Genomic DNA, 14,528 nt, shown 5'->3' with positions numbered 1-14,528 from the left:
AGTTGGCCATCCCTGGCCTATTTCTCGGACTCCTCACTTCAGCGTGCAGCGCAGCCGTCGGCAACATTCGTAACTGATTTTGAAACTTCAGTATCAGATTTTTAAGACTTTTAAAATGAACATACCACTTGTTTAAATTCTTCTATCGATCACCGTTTTCAAGTTATTTAATTGTAAAATCAAGGAGTCCTTTGTGGGACACCCTGAAATTAGCATCCAGAAAATTTCACGAGGATTATCCGAATGAAAACAATCGATTGCTTCTAAAAATAAAATATCGGAAATAATCTGCAATAAAAGAAGAATTCAGCGGTCACGTATTGGTACCTTCGTAACACGATAAGTAATCGAAGGAAACATAAAAATTGGAATTTTTTGTGGCCGCGCAATCAAAAAACTGCCAATAAGTAGAATTTACATATTTCTTCATTTCAATGTCTCCAAAACTTTTTGAAGCGTGACCCCCTCTCGATAAAAAAAATTTAATCAGCGGCCACCTATAGGCTGACCATATGGTCCTGGTTTTCCGGGATATTCTGATTTTTTGCCAGTAAATATGCTGTCCTGAAAGCACTTTTAGGAACGCTTGTTTTGGTTTTGATTAGGCGGTATCGACTTTCAAGGATATTCAATTTTTTTTTTAATATCATATAAATATTTACTTTGTTTTTTGATGCACGTAAGCGCTGTTCACATGTGCAAATATTGCGGTAGCATTGGGAGTTCTAGCACCCGCTTGACGACTTTTTTCCTTCGTAAGAAAAAAAATATGGAGAGCAGTCATTGGGGTGAAAATTCTTGAAACGGGTTTTAAACCCGCTTTTTTTCTATTTCCCGTGTGAACAGGGCTTTAGTGTCCCTTACAGAAGATGGAAGCGTAGCGAGGTGTACGGTCGTTGATTCCGTACATAGACGGTCGTTGCCTTAATAGTCTAGTGGTCTAGGGCAGCGTTTCTCAACCACCGGGGCTCCTGACATCAGTCAAGCCGGGCCGTGAATGGCTCACCGATTCATTTTTACCCATTTATACCCCATTAAGCGTACGTATAACCAGGTCTTCCACTCATATACAAGAAATCAACCGGGCCGCTTGCTTCCAAAGGTTGAGAACCACTGGTCTAGGGAATTCACCCGGAAAATGAACGAGCGTGGGTCTGATTCCCCCCAAAGGCACAGTTGAATTTTCTCTCTTTCCTAAATATATCTTCGCATCAGCCAGCTGTTAAAAACCTTCGTAAGAAAAAATCATCCGATTTCAAAATGATTCTACACTTGAAATCGACCATTAACAAAAATTGTTCATAAAACGTAGTATTTCCTCCCCCCCTTTATTCACATATACAGTATTACTTATCATTCTTTTGAGAAAAAGATACGATTTTGAAATTTACCCCGTATAAGTAACTATTAATTTGATGTACTAATTATTGTACAAGGAGAATTTGATAAAATTATATTTTATGATATATGTTAATTAGCTCAGCAAAGAGTAAAGAAATTTTTTCAGTTTTGACATATATTTGAAATAAAAATGAACTTCTCATTTGAACGTTTTTGGAGAATCTCTTGCGACCCCGTAGTTCATTGACTACGACCCACACTTTGGGACAACTGCTTTATTTCATTAAAGAAATTTACTCCCCCATAACGCTTGGATAAAACAATTCTAAATTCAATTCCTGTAAATCCTTCATATTGTTATTGAGTCTTTCCAAGTAATTTTATTATCAAAAATTTTATTAACCTCTGGGACGAGCCGATTAGGTCCCTAAGAGCAGCAGAGTGTATGTTGTTTTGTTTTCGATCTGCTGTGTTTATTTTGTATATTATTTTGTCTGTGTTTTGCAATTTAGAAAAAAAATTTAACCCTCTATGGGGTTCACCTCCAGTATTGAAAAAAAAACCAAATTTACAAAAACCGATGTCAATTGATGCTGTTAGCATATTTTTTATTTTTAAAAAAATCCACCGACACAACAATTTAATTAATTAGAGTGGACTTTTTTTCAATTAGATGAAATAGTTAATTAAAGGTAAAATATACAGTTTGCCTTTATTTTGATGTTATCTGTAAACAGATCGAATCTTGCTTAGCGTAGAGTCGATTAGTTTTTAACTCGAATTTTATTTCCGATCCCTTCAATTTTGTGCGATTTCACGAATCTTTGAAAATGCAAAATTTCAGCAGCTCTCACAAAATTTAACGAACAAGTAATCATTTCTTTCTAGATGAAAAAGTATTACACTTTTATGGCTGTATTTTGTACCGAAATGACGCTAAATGATGTACTTTAGATGTACTAAAATACCAACAAAAAAAAATGAGAAAAGAAATAATATAATGGATTTTTTTTTTGACCAGGTATTTACCATTTACGTATATTCAAATATACCCCGGATAAAAAGAGGGTTTATTCCATGTATGATATTATGCTCAACCCATGACCCGCGAGCTAAATGTGGCACGCGACCTCAAACATTCATTAACAATTTCGTAAAAAATGGACTAAGCGGCACATTAACAGATCCTTCACAGCAGCACATTTACAGATAACTCAAGTGACCTGTGGCCCATTCCTTAAGTGGTTCGTAGCACATTCCGAGATCACTTGAGTGACCCACAGCACATTTACAGACCACATAAGTGACTTGCAGCGCTGTTCCAAGCCACTTAACCACTTAACAGTTTCGTTTTTTTGCCACATTGTGTCCAAAACTTAGTACACTTTTGATTTAAAAAATTGAATTCAAATCGACTACATCAAGTCACTTAAGTCCAGCCACCTCGTTGGGCAGTTTGCCTGTTGTGGCGTTTTATTTGTATTTGTATTTGTATAAATTCAAAACCGCAGTCAAAACTGTTATAAGTATTGTATTTATAAATTTATGCTAATTTTTAATTACAGCGAAAAAAAAAGGCATTTTTACTTAAAGTTGGCTTTTTTTCCGAACCACTAGCTCAACTGAAAAGAACACTTTACAGAAATGGATGTCAGAAAAGAGCCCCATGCATTTTTTTAATACTTACATTTTTATTTCACTTCAAAACTCGGCTTTTGTATTGTAAATTTTAAAACATGGAGATAAGAGCAAAATCCTATATCTTAACCGGGACAAAAATATCTGGTTGGCAACTATGTCGGGACAAAAATGTTACTGGGCAACTAGAGCCATCTATTAGAAACACTGTATACTAAAAAAAGACAAAAAGTCGGGCATATCAGATTAGCGTAGAAAAATATGCTACCCTAGCGGCGTACGGGCAAATCAGAAAGCACCCGGAACGGTGTTCGGGTAAAACTGTTAAGTGGTTAATTGAGCTGTGGCACATTTTAACTTCAATCAAGTGGTCTGCGGCATACTTAATGGTCGATTTCAAGAGTAGAATCACTTTCAAATCGGATAATTCATTCTTAAACACCCTGTATACGAAAATCAAGGAGCATACACGTAGCTAAAATCACTTAAGTTGGTTAAGTGGCCCCGCTACACATCCCCAAATAACTCAAGTGAGCCGAAGCACATTTACAAATCATTTAAGAAACCCGCATCAAATTTACAGATCGCTCAAATGACCTGAGGCAAATTCACAGAACACTTCAGTGGCGCGTGGTGCAGTTCCACATCACTCAAGTTATCCGTGGGACATTCTCGGATCAGTTAAGTTACCCACAGAACATTTACAGATCATTAAACTAGCCTGGGGCACTTGTACAGATTACTTCAGTGATCTCGGGTGCTGTTCCAGATCACTTGAAAGGCCTGAATCACATTCTGACTTCAATTACGTAGTCCACGGCACATGTCCAGGTAACCTAATTGGCTTGCGGCACATTCCCAGACCACTTGAAGCAACCCGCAGCACATTTTCAGGACAATTTAGTGGAACGTTTTCAAACCAGTGAAGTGGCCCGCACTCAACGAAGCGGTCCAAAAGTTTGAGCACATCCATGGTTTATTCAATGAATATTTTAAGCCTTGATTTTCCCTCTACTCTTTGACGTCCTGAAATTTTCTGAGGTAGTCATATTAGTACGTAAATGTGGCGAAAATCAAGAAATGTGGCAATCATCGATATCTCGGTGAATTTTGTGAATTGTTACTATTAACGGGGGGGGGGGGTGTTCATGACATCGCAAAAATTTCAAAATTTATATATATATTTGGAAACCATAAATCCGTAAAAAAATTCAATTTTTTTCACTGATGTATTTTTTTTTTTACTTTAATTTCAAAATCAACTGAAGAATTTTTTTTCACTTTTTCGGATTTTCTTGGTGAAACATCTTCTTTAACATCAGTTACGATACAAAATGATACAAAAATTAGTATCATTACAATTAACAGGGTGTCCTGTAAGTCCTAATTCGGCCTCTCTCTCATCAACAGTTCGGCGTAGTGGTATAGTTTCAGTTTAACAAATGCTCAAAAAGCGTTAAAAAAATTATCCTATACAAGTTTTGATATTGAAAATACAGTGTGTCACAAAACATAAAACTATTATAAGTACACCGCGTCCTCAAAAATAAAGTTGTTAACCTGTCTCTCATGAGACCAACAAAAAAATGTCCCTGTTTGTAAGAACAATATTCGCTGAGATATTTAAATTCAAAAAAATCGGAAACATGATGGGAAAAAGCAGCATGAAAAACGGGCAACGCTTCTTTCCCCTCATTTATACTGTGCTATCCCAACTTTCTACGATTTTTGAATTCAAATGTGTCAAGAAACATTATTTTTCTTTCCCTTGGTCTTACTGTAATATACAGGGTGTCCTGTAAGTCTTAATTCTGCTTTTATCTCATCAACCGTCCGTCGCAGAGGTACGATTCCAATTTAAAACATGCGTAGGCAGGCGTTCGAAAATTACCCTGAACCAGTTTTGAGAGTGAAAATACAGTGTGTCACGTTATGAGGAACCTAAATTTTTATACGTCCCCCCGCCCTCTAATTTTTAATTAGAAAGTTGTTGCCCCGTCTCTTCTGAGCACAACAAAAATTCTCCTTGGAATTTTGATCCAGTTTTATCAATTCTCCCGATGATGCCAACCACTAGCGTTGGGGAAACGTTGAGAACTCACTCAAACGGACGACGGTCTTCGAACCCGAAAAAACAAACTTTCGTCAAAAAATCCTCCCACTTTTTTCAAAAATTGAAATAGATTAGATTGAGAACATTTGCGGGCGCAGTAGCCCAGTCGATAAGATACTCGCCTAAAGTACCAAAGGACGTATAGAGGTGTCGCGAGTTCGATACCCGGTTCGTCCTTGACAGAAAATTTTCCTGACACAGAGGTACAATAAAAACGGCAACATGACCGCAGAAAAAAATAGCTACCGCGGGGAGTCCCCCATCGAAGGGTTAGCGTACCAACCTCTCGGTGAGTACAAAAAACAAGCCTGCCGTTCAGAGTCGGAGGCAAATTGTAGGTCCCGGTCTAATTAGCCCTCGTGTGCAGAAAATGATTGCGGGGCAACAAAAACGATCAAATGATCAGAAAATTTGCGCAACGGCATATGCCGTCATAACCACCTGACTGCTAACCACAATCGGAGGAACATCGGGGAAAGAACGGCATAAACCAGGCATCTTTAACACGGTGCTCCCTAAACCACCCAGAATGCTCGTGTCTAATTTTGCGCTCACGAGCACTTTGATCAGAAATTCCAATTAAATACCTTGTACACACCTTGCATTCAAGGATTGAAATCATCCTGATTTCATGCACTCGTACGTCAAACCTGCGGTAAGGGCGCTATTCTTTTGATGACGAGTGCCGGCAGTGCTCGCGATTAGGAAAAAGTTGAAGACCTCTGGCATAAATTGACGGACAATGCTCATTTCTATTATTTTTATGTTATCCCTTCCCAAGTTTTCTCCCATTTTCAATTCAAATATCTAAGTGAATTTCGCACGCTTAGAAACGGTTTTATCTTTTTTTCCCCTCTGGAAAGACAGGGAAACAACTTTCTAATTTGAAGTTAGAGAACAAGGGGACTGAATACAAATTTTGATTTTCTTTTAAATATTTTGTGACACTGTATTTTCACTCTCGAAACTGGTACAGGGTAATTTTTGAACGCCTGTTGAGCATTTTTTTACATTAAAACGATACCTCTACGACGAACGGTTGGTGAGATAAAGGCCACATTAGCCCTTACAGGGCACCCTGAATATTACATAAGACCCAGTCCTACATTAATATCAAAAAATGCATTAGGGCTTATTTTTTGGGAGTAGGGCTTATATTAGGAGCATCCCTGAAAAATTACACGCTAAGGCTTATATTTGGATAGAATAACTTTTTGAAGACAATTTTAAAGGACACCTTTTTTTGAATAATAGTTACACGAAAACCTACAAAAAAAAATTGCAACTTCATTTGCAATTTTCACAATTTCCATCAAAATTTGTGTGTCGTCGTTCAAAATAAACAAGAAGTTCAGTTCAGATTTTCTAGGACCAAAACGAGATGAAGTGTTTAAAAGAAGTTTAAAAGAATGTAAAGTTTATAAAAGAAGTTTTGTCAAACTTTTATTCTGCAATCCCGGCTTCAGTCACATTCGCTCGAATGCAACCTTATTGGTTATATTTTTCAAGTTTTATCAAAAGTTTTTGCAAAACTTTTACAGTGTAATCCCGGCCTATGACAACGGCATTCATTGGGTAGCCAATTGTACTGCGTCGTAGGCTGGGATTACACTATAAAAGTTTCAGAAAAGTTCTTTTATAAAACTTGAATAAACACCCAATAACCCTATTCTTTTACATTTGCTCGAATGTAACACACACGCTTATTGATTGCATGATTGGTTTTATAAAATTTCTTTTATAAAACTTGAATAAAAACTTATAAAAACTTATAAAAACTTAAATAAAGTACTTTTATAAAGCTTAAGGACATATGTTGTGTGAGTTTTTTTTTACCATCTCTCAAACGCTGTGAGTAGTAATTTCCTTCGTTTTCTTTGGTAAAAGTCAGCCTCAAATACATCTGTTTACGTAGGCGGTCACCTCTCGTCCAAGGAGGCCTACTTGGGTGTTAACGAAAATTTAATTTTTGTTTGTATTACGATTTATTTCAAGTTTCAATAATATCATTTATTTACATATTTATTTGATAATAATTAATAATAAAACCATTATCATTTTAAATAGTTCAATGCATCCCTCTTGTATTGCAACGACATACTAAATGCGTCTCATTGACGATTTTAACTAGGGCATATTTTCGGGGCAGGGCTTATATTAGGAGCATCCTCAAAAATCATGCTAGGGCTTATTTTCTGGGTAGGGCTTAAATTAGGAGCATCCTGAAAAATCATGCTAGGGCTTATTTTTTGGGGTAGGGCTTGTATCAGGAGCATCCTGAAAAATCATGCTAGGGCTTATTTTCGGGATAGGGCTTACATTAGGAGCATCTTGAAAAATCATGCTAGGGCTTATTTTCGAGATAGGTATTATTTTTGGGGAAACACGGCTTGATTCAGATTCTTGATTCATTCGTGGATTCCGAGCTGAGTCGTAAAAATCCACTAAGCCACGGACTCCAGTTATGGGGTCACAACCCAGACTTGATTGGCAGGGGCTTCCGAGATGGGTCATAAAATTCACTAAAAAAAGGGATCCTGAGCTATGGGTCACTAACCGGATTTGCTCGGCAGGGGTTTCCGAGATGGGCCGTACAAATTCACTTAGAGCCAGGGATTCTTGAGTCACGTCCCAAAGTTGTTGTGCAGGAGCTTCCAACTGTGTCGTACAAATCCACTAACAACCAGGGGCTCTTGAAATTATGAATCACGACCCAAACTTGATTCGCCGGGGCTTCCGAGATGACTCGTAAAAATTCTCTTACAGTCCTGTGATAAATGCATTTATTGCTCCACTGTTTTCACTAATTTCGAAAAACAAAGTCACATGGGTCGCGAAGCTGATCTTGTTGCTGATTTTGGGTCGCGGCTGAAAAAGGTTAAGAAACCCTGCTGTATATAATAGTTTCCCAAACTTTTTGTTCCATCGCCCCCTTCATCAGAAATTTCGTTCTCTCGTCGTCGTCCCCCGCTCAAGTGAACCCATAGGATCCCATGTTAAGGTCCGTAGCTTCTATCACCACTCCCCCCCCCGGACCATTCCATCTCCTACCAGGGGGCGAAATTGTCCACTTTGGGAAACACTGCTGTATATTTATATAAAAATCAAAATTAAAATATTATCTTCTGGATGTGCCGGTGGGTTCCCATCAACGAATTAAAAGTGAAGGGATTGAAGGCATTAATTAGGCATTAAGTTTTATGCAGTCGATTTAAAATCTAAAATTAGTCGATGGCTACAAAGTAAGAATTTTAATTTACTATAACAGAAATAATACACAGGGTGCATGAGCAAACCGAGGGTATGGCATTTTACTGGTATACCTAGAGGTATACTTTCAATTGGGAAAAGTTTCCAAAGAAGGTGTAATGCACTGATATGTGTCATTCGTGTTTCATAGTTATTTAATATACAGTCCCCGTGTGCCCCAAAACCAAATTAGAAAGTTGTTGCCCTGTCTCTCCTGATGCCGACAAAAATACTCCCTCTTTGTAAGTGCAATATTGTCTGAAATATTTGAATTCGAAAAACGGGGGGAATTCAGGAGAGAGAAATATGAACAGCGTCAAATGCGAGTAAAACGGTTTTTTCCGCATTTAGAATGTTTCCGAAATCATTAAAAATTCTTAGAACTATAATTTCGATATTTCTAAGTTCATTAATGAATTTTTGTAAATGAATTTATACAAATTAGTTATTATAATGAATTATTTCGGATGTTTATAAGCGGATTCTTGTCGAAAGAGTCAGGATCCAATGTAACTCTTGTTGTTTGCTCGATCAAACTATACAAGTTCAATTTACTGCATTGTTTATATTATTACTACTGATATATATAGGTACTTATATTATTAAAAATTCTAACAAAAACACCGAAATAGGCAAATTACCAACCAGAAATAAAACAATGAAAAATATGTGCCGCAAAATTTTGGTAATAAACTGAAATGTGTCGAAATGGAAAAAGACTGAAAATTAGTGACTTATAGAAAGAATTCAAATCAAAAATAGATTACATATAATTATTATAAATTAATAATATAAATTATAATATAAATATGTAACACATAGGACACATTCAAAATGTATCTCTAGATATGCCGCAGAGAATTTCAGCCGAAAACTTTAGCTATAACGTGACATAAAAACACACTGGTTTATCAAATAAAATTTAAAATCTAAAATAGACCTCACCTCACCAATGACGCACAATAAATACACAACGTATCATTAAATTCTAAAATCAGTCTTTATGTTACGGTGAATGTAATAAATGCGGTTAAAGAATAACCGGTTATTATGCATGCTCACCAAGCATTTTGGTAAGTTTGATAAATTTCCCTAAATTTATCACTTTTACCGGCGATTATGTATAGTACCAAAGCGTCGTTGGTTAATTTAATAAGTGCTAAACAAATTATCTTTTTTCCTCGGTGATTATGAATAATAACCTAGTGTCGCGTCGTTGATAAACATGATAAAACGTACTGTACGATATACCGTACATGATAGTTCAGACATGTATTTTATCATTACATCGGGGTACGATCGTAAGATTTGTAATCATTACATCGTGGGCCGACTACGTTCATCCCACATACTAGCCTCATTTGATTTTTTTAATATTTATCAAATTCACCAATTACACTAGGGTATTATGCATAATCTCAAATAAGGGCGGTAGATTTAAAGCACTCGTATTTATCAAATTTACCAACTAAGCTTGGTTTTATAATGCATATCCGTCGGTAAAAAAAAATTATGGTTAAATTTATCAAACTTACCAACACGATTGGTATGTATTCGTAATAACCGGTTATTTATGTATTATAAACAATTTATCACAATATTACCGTTACGTTTATAACACTCATAATTTAGTTCCTAAGAATTTATAGAATTAAACATCAATTTATGATTTTTATAAATCGAAAGAAGTCATATAATTCTAATATTGCTAATTATAAGTCTTGTAATATCAATATTATAAGCAATGGAAAATATATTTCTGGACGTACCGGAACGTCTTAGCAATAATCTTAAGTATGTCAAATTAAAATAAGACTAAAATCGGTGACTTAATACAAAGAATTCAAATCGAAAATAGCTTATAGAATTGTTATAAACTAATAATATTAATCATAATATAAATTATATAACATATAAAGCATATGCAAAATTTATTTCTAGATGTGCCACAGAAGAGTTTTAGCTATAAATCTAGCTAATAACATGACAAAAAACTGGCTTATTAGATAAAATTTAAAATCTAAAATAAATCTCCAGTTCTAAACCGATAACTAGTAACACGTAATAAATACGCATAATGTAACATTAATTTCTGAAATCAATGTTTATAATACTCAAAATTCCATTCCTAAATGTTAAACATCAATTTATGATAATTATAAATCAAAAAAATCATAATTATGTCTTGTATAGGGGATAGGATTTTCCAGAAAAACTAAACTTAAATTTTCGAGACTATTAAAAATTCTTCGGGCAATAATTTAAATATTTGTACGTCCATTAATAAACTATATATACACGAATATACGTACAAACTAATAATTATAATAAAAATATTTCGAATTTTCTCAGATGTTTATAAACGGATCCTCATCGAAAGAGACAGGATCCAATGTAACCCTTGATGTTTGTTCGATCAATGGAATTGAATCCCTGAAAAACACGCGATCTCGGGAACGGTTGCCAAATATGCAACAGGAATCGAACTCTTTTTCCCTCGCAAACACAACATAATAACCCTGGTTCCCATTCATGGGTAGATTCTTGGCGATGGTACAAACAACCTTGATTCACAAACAAAAAAAATTTAGAGATATACTCATAAGATACCCAAAAAACACAAATTACTCACCGGTATCTCTCCATCACTCCTTTTTTATTTTCCTCTCAGATTCCGTACATTTTTCCCGTCTCCACACAACACTTTTCAGGAACACATTGAAAATACCGTAACCCACATCGAAATGGGGGGAAAAACAAAAATTATACTAAAAAAATAATAATCAGAATTTTCTTTTTTTTTATAACTTAAGGAAAAATAATTCAAAAACGAGAATTTTTTTTTTTTTTTTTTTTTTTTTTTTTTGCAGGTAAACGGGAGGTTCGAGTGAAGAATGTACTAATCAGAGAAAAATGGGGGGTGCTTGTGTATGTAAAACTAAAACTAAAAATAAGAAACAAGTATCCTTTCCAACAAAACACGCTAAAATATATCCTTTCTCTGGTGGCTGCCTCTGTACTGCGGTTTTGGGACGAGAGTTGTCGCTTTTGCCAATGAAAATCTTTTGCGCTCTTAGCACAGCCGCGCACACACCTTGCCTACCGCCAGTCCGCTCACTTCCCTTTCAACAGTGTTATGTATGTCTATCTCTGGGTTTTACGTGAACCTGATGGCGCATGCGTTTTCAGAAAACGGAGCAGCATGGCTGGTGGCAGAAAGAGAGATACGAAAAATACTGGAAAAAAAAAAAAAACAACTAAAAACAAAAATTTCTGAGGTACCGGAAAAATGACTGGAAAAACTGCATGTGTGTGTGTGTGGGTGGGTGTCGTTATTTACGCAACTGGATTTTGCTATTCCTACTTTCTTTTTTTTAAAGAAATGTATAGCAGCGATTTCGGACATGAATGGTCAATTTTTTGTCGGAGGGGGTTTTTTTTTTGTATAATATACGACGTTGTCATAACAGAAGTTGCATGAATTATTTCTGAATCGGGACCGATAGTCGTTGAATTTGATTGGATGGTGGAGGTGGAAATATTGGATTGTTATTGCGTGTGATTTTTCATATTTTGTTTGCGGAAATGGACGTTCGGGTGAAATTCAAGTCCGTCGTTGTATTTTATGAAACTCTCCAGATTTTTTTTTTTTTTGCTGGTTCATAGTTTCAGAGTTCGGTAGTTTTTGGTTTCCTTAAGGGTAGTATTCACCGACATGGTTTAAACTATAGTCACAATTTTTTGATAAGAGATCGACACGGATTGGTTAAATTCAGATTTTTAAACAATTATGTTGATCTCTTATCAAAAAATTGTGTGACTACAGTCACACCATTACGGCCCTAAGGCCGTATAGTACGGGGCACTTTTTTTTGAAAACGATTTGATTTTCGAGAAACTAGTAGGGTTTGAATCAAAATACTGTATGAAATAAGAAAATCCAGTGAAATTTCTGAAATGTCTCTAAAACTTTTCCAGATATTCTAAATTACGTCCTCAAAATTGGCTCATTTTCAGCACTTACGCCATACATTGTACACTGCAAACCCCACCATTTATTTGAATGGTTTTGGTACTGTAGATTGCTGTGACTGTTATCTGTGCAATGAACTCTAAGTTTTAAGATACATAAAATACAGTCAAACCTCGTTAATGAGTCACTCTTGGAAGAGCAAAAATATGACTTAGTAAGCGGATTGACTCGTTAAACGGAGTAAGCCATAGCTTGCCAATTCCTGCCTGAGGACAATTGGGACTTCCAAAAAAAGTGATCCGGTAAGTGGAGTGACGTGTTAACCGGGTGACGCACTAACGAGGTTTGACTGTATTCTCTGAGATATGGCAGTTTTTTCGTGAAACAATACGTGAATTTTCACAAAAAAAATTCAATTTTTTTTATTCAAACAGCTGTATTCTGAACATATAGCCAAGATCCTAGTTCAATGCACAGCTAATGTTATCTGGAACACTGTCAAAAAATTTCATGAGAATATCATTCATAGTTTTAGAAAAATTTGATTTCACGTGAAATAAAGTAACGAAAAGATGAATCTTCAAAAAACTGCGTTTGAAAATTGTTTGTTGCCTTTGAAACCATTGTTGCAGATGATTTAAATCAACCATAACTTTGTTATTAGTTATTGAATGTACAAGAGTAAAATAGTTTTGGATTCTGTGTAAAACATTCATCCAAATGAATTTATAAAACCATTCACGACAATTTTGAAAGTAGTCAGTTACCTTAATCTGAGCTACTTAAGTTATCTGATTGTATTAAACAGGAGACATTATTTAAGAAAGATCAAAGTTTGGACTGTTTTCAATGAATCTCTTCCATAGAAATTTCGACTATTTAAAAAAAAAGTATATGAATTTTTAAGGTTATTTTATTATCAGCAGAATTTAATCAAATTGCATATAAAAAGCTTATTCTTTCGATACTTTAATTTTTCCTAAAAATATTTAATAATATTTTTAATTTATGATCGTTCAGGAAAAGTTCAAGGAAATTTTTGGATAAGAAAAATATCGAAAACAAAATTCTGAGGTACCCGAAAAATGACTGGAAAACTGCATGTGGGGGTGTCGTTAATTACGCAACTGGATTTTTTTAAGAAATTGTAATAAAATATATAGATTAAAATGTATATATAGCAGCAATCTTGGCCATGAATGGTCATTTGATTGGATGGTGGTGGAAATATTGGATTGTTATTGCGTGTGGTTTTCCATATTTTGTTTGTGGAAATGGACGTTGGTGAAATTTAAGTTTCATTGTATCGAAATTAAGTTCAGTTGTATTTTCTGGTAGTCTACAAACTTTTTCTTTCTAGAGATCGGTTTCAAAATCAGTAGATTTGGTTTTTAGATTTGAAATACTGTAATTTTCCTGCCTATAATACACAGGGGCGTAAGCAGGAATGACATTGGGAAGGACTCGACCAATATTTTTCAGTGAAATTTTGGAATAAATAACCTTCAAAACGCATGTAAATTTCCAGAAATTGACGAAAATTGCATATAAGGGTATTTAGTTTTGATATTTCAATTTTTCACAAAGCTATTCGATGATACTTTTAATTTTTGATCGTCTTGGAAGGGGAGCGTGAGAGCACATGCCTTTGATAATGCACACATGGAAGTTTCACTGATTTGAAGAAATAATTTCTTCACAAAACGGGGCAGCATGGCTGGTGGCGGAAAGAGAGATAGGAAAAATACTAAAAGAAAACAGAAAACGAATTTCTGAGGTACCGGAAAAATGGCTGGAAAACTTGCATGTGCGGGTATCGTTATTTACGCTATTGAATTTTTTTAAAGAAATTGTAATAATAATACCTCGTATAGTGTGAAATTTATGACAGCAATTTTGGCCACAAGAATTGTCGTTTTTTGTGGGTTTTTTACTTTTTTTTTATAATATACGCCTTTGTCGTAACAGAACTTGCATAAATTATTACTGCCTATAATATACAGGGGCGTAAGCAGGAAGGACTCAACGAATCTCTTACAAAGAAATTTTGAGTAAATAACCTTCAAAACGAATGTAAATTTCTAGAAATAGATGAAAATTGCATATATATAAGGGTATTTTCTTTTGATATATTTTAGTTTTTCACAAAAATAATTAACAATATTTTCAATTTTTGATCGTCCCTGATAACACACACATTGAATTTTGACTAAT

At 35.0% G+C, this 14,528-nt stretch overlaps 1 protein-coding gene across 1 annotated transcript in view; it reads right to left on the bottom strand.

Annotated features, from left to right (window-relative positions):
* The window catches only part of alpha-Catr (alpha-catenin related), a 278,683-nt gene extending 267,242 nt beyond the window's left edge, over positions 1-11,441 (bottom strand). The window contains exon 1 of the mRNA XM_089245109.1: positions 10,974-11,441. The gene's annotated coding sequence lies outside the window, so the exon portion shown is untranslated. The remainder of the gene's footprint in view (positions 1-10,973) is intronic.
* Positions 11,442-14,528: the final 3,087 nt, after the last annotated feature.

This window comes from Pholcus phalangioides, unplaced genomic scaffold (genome assembly GCF_987345545.1).
Source record: "Pholcus phalangioides strain wild (caught in Gottingen) unplaced genomic scaffold, Ppha-v1.0 ptg000015l_1, whole genome shotgun sequence".
Taxonomy (NCBI): domain Eukaryota; kingdom Metazoa; phylum Arthropoda; class Arachnida; order Araneae; family Pholcidae; genus Pholcus; species Pholcus phalangioides.
Note: the sequence above shows the minus strand (reverse complement) of the source record. Positions and strands in the feature narration are given on the sequence as shown.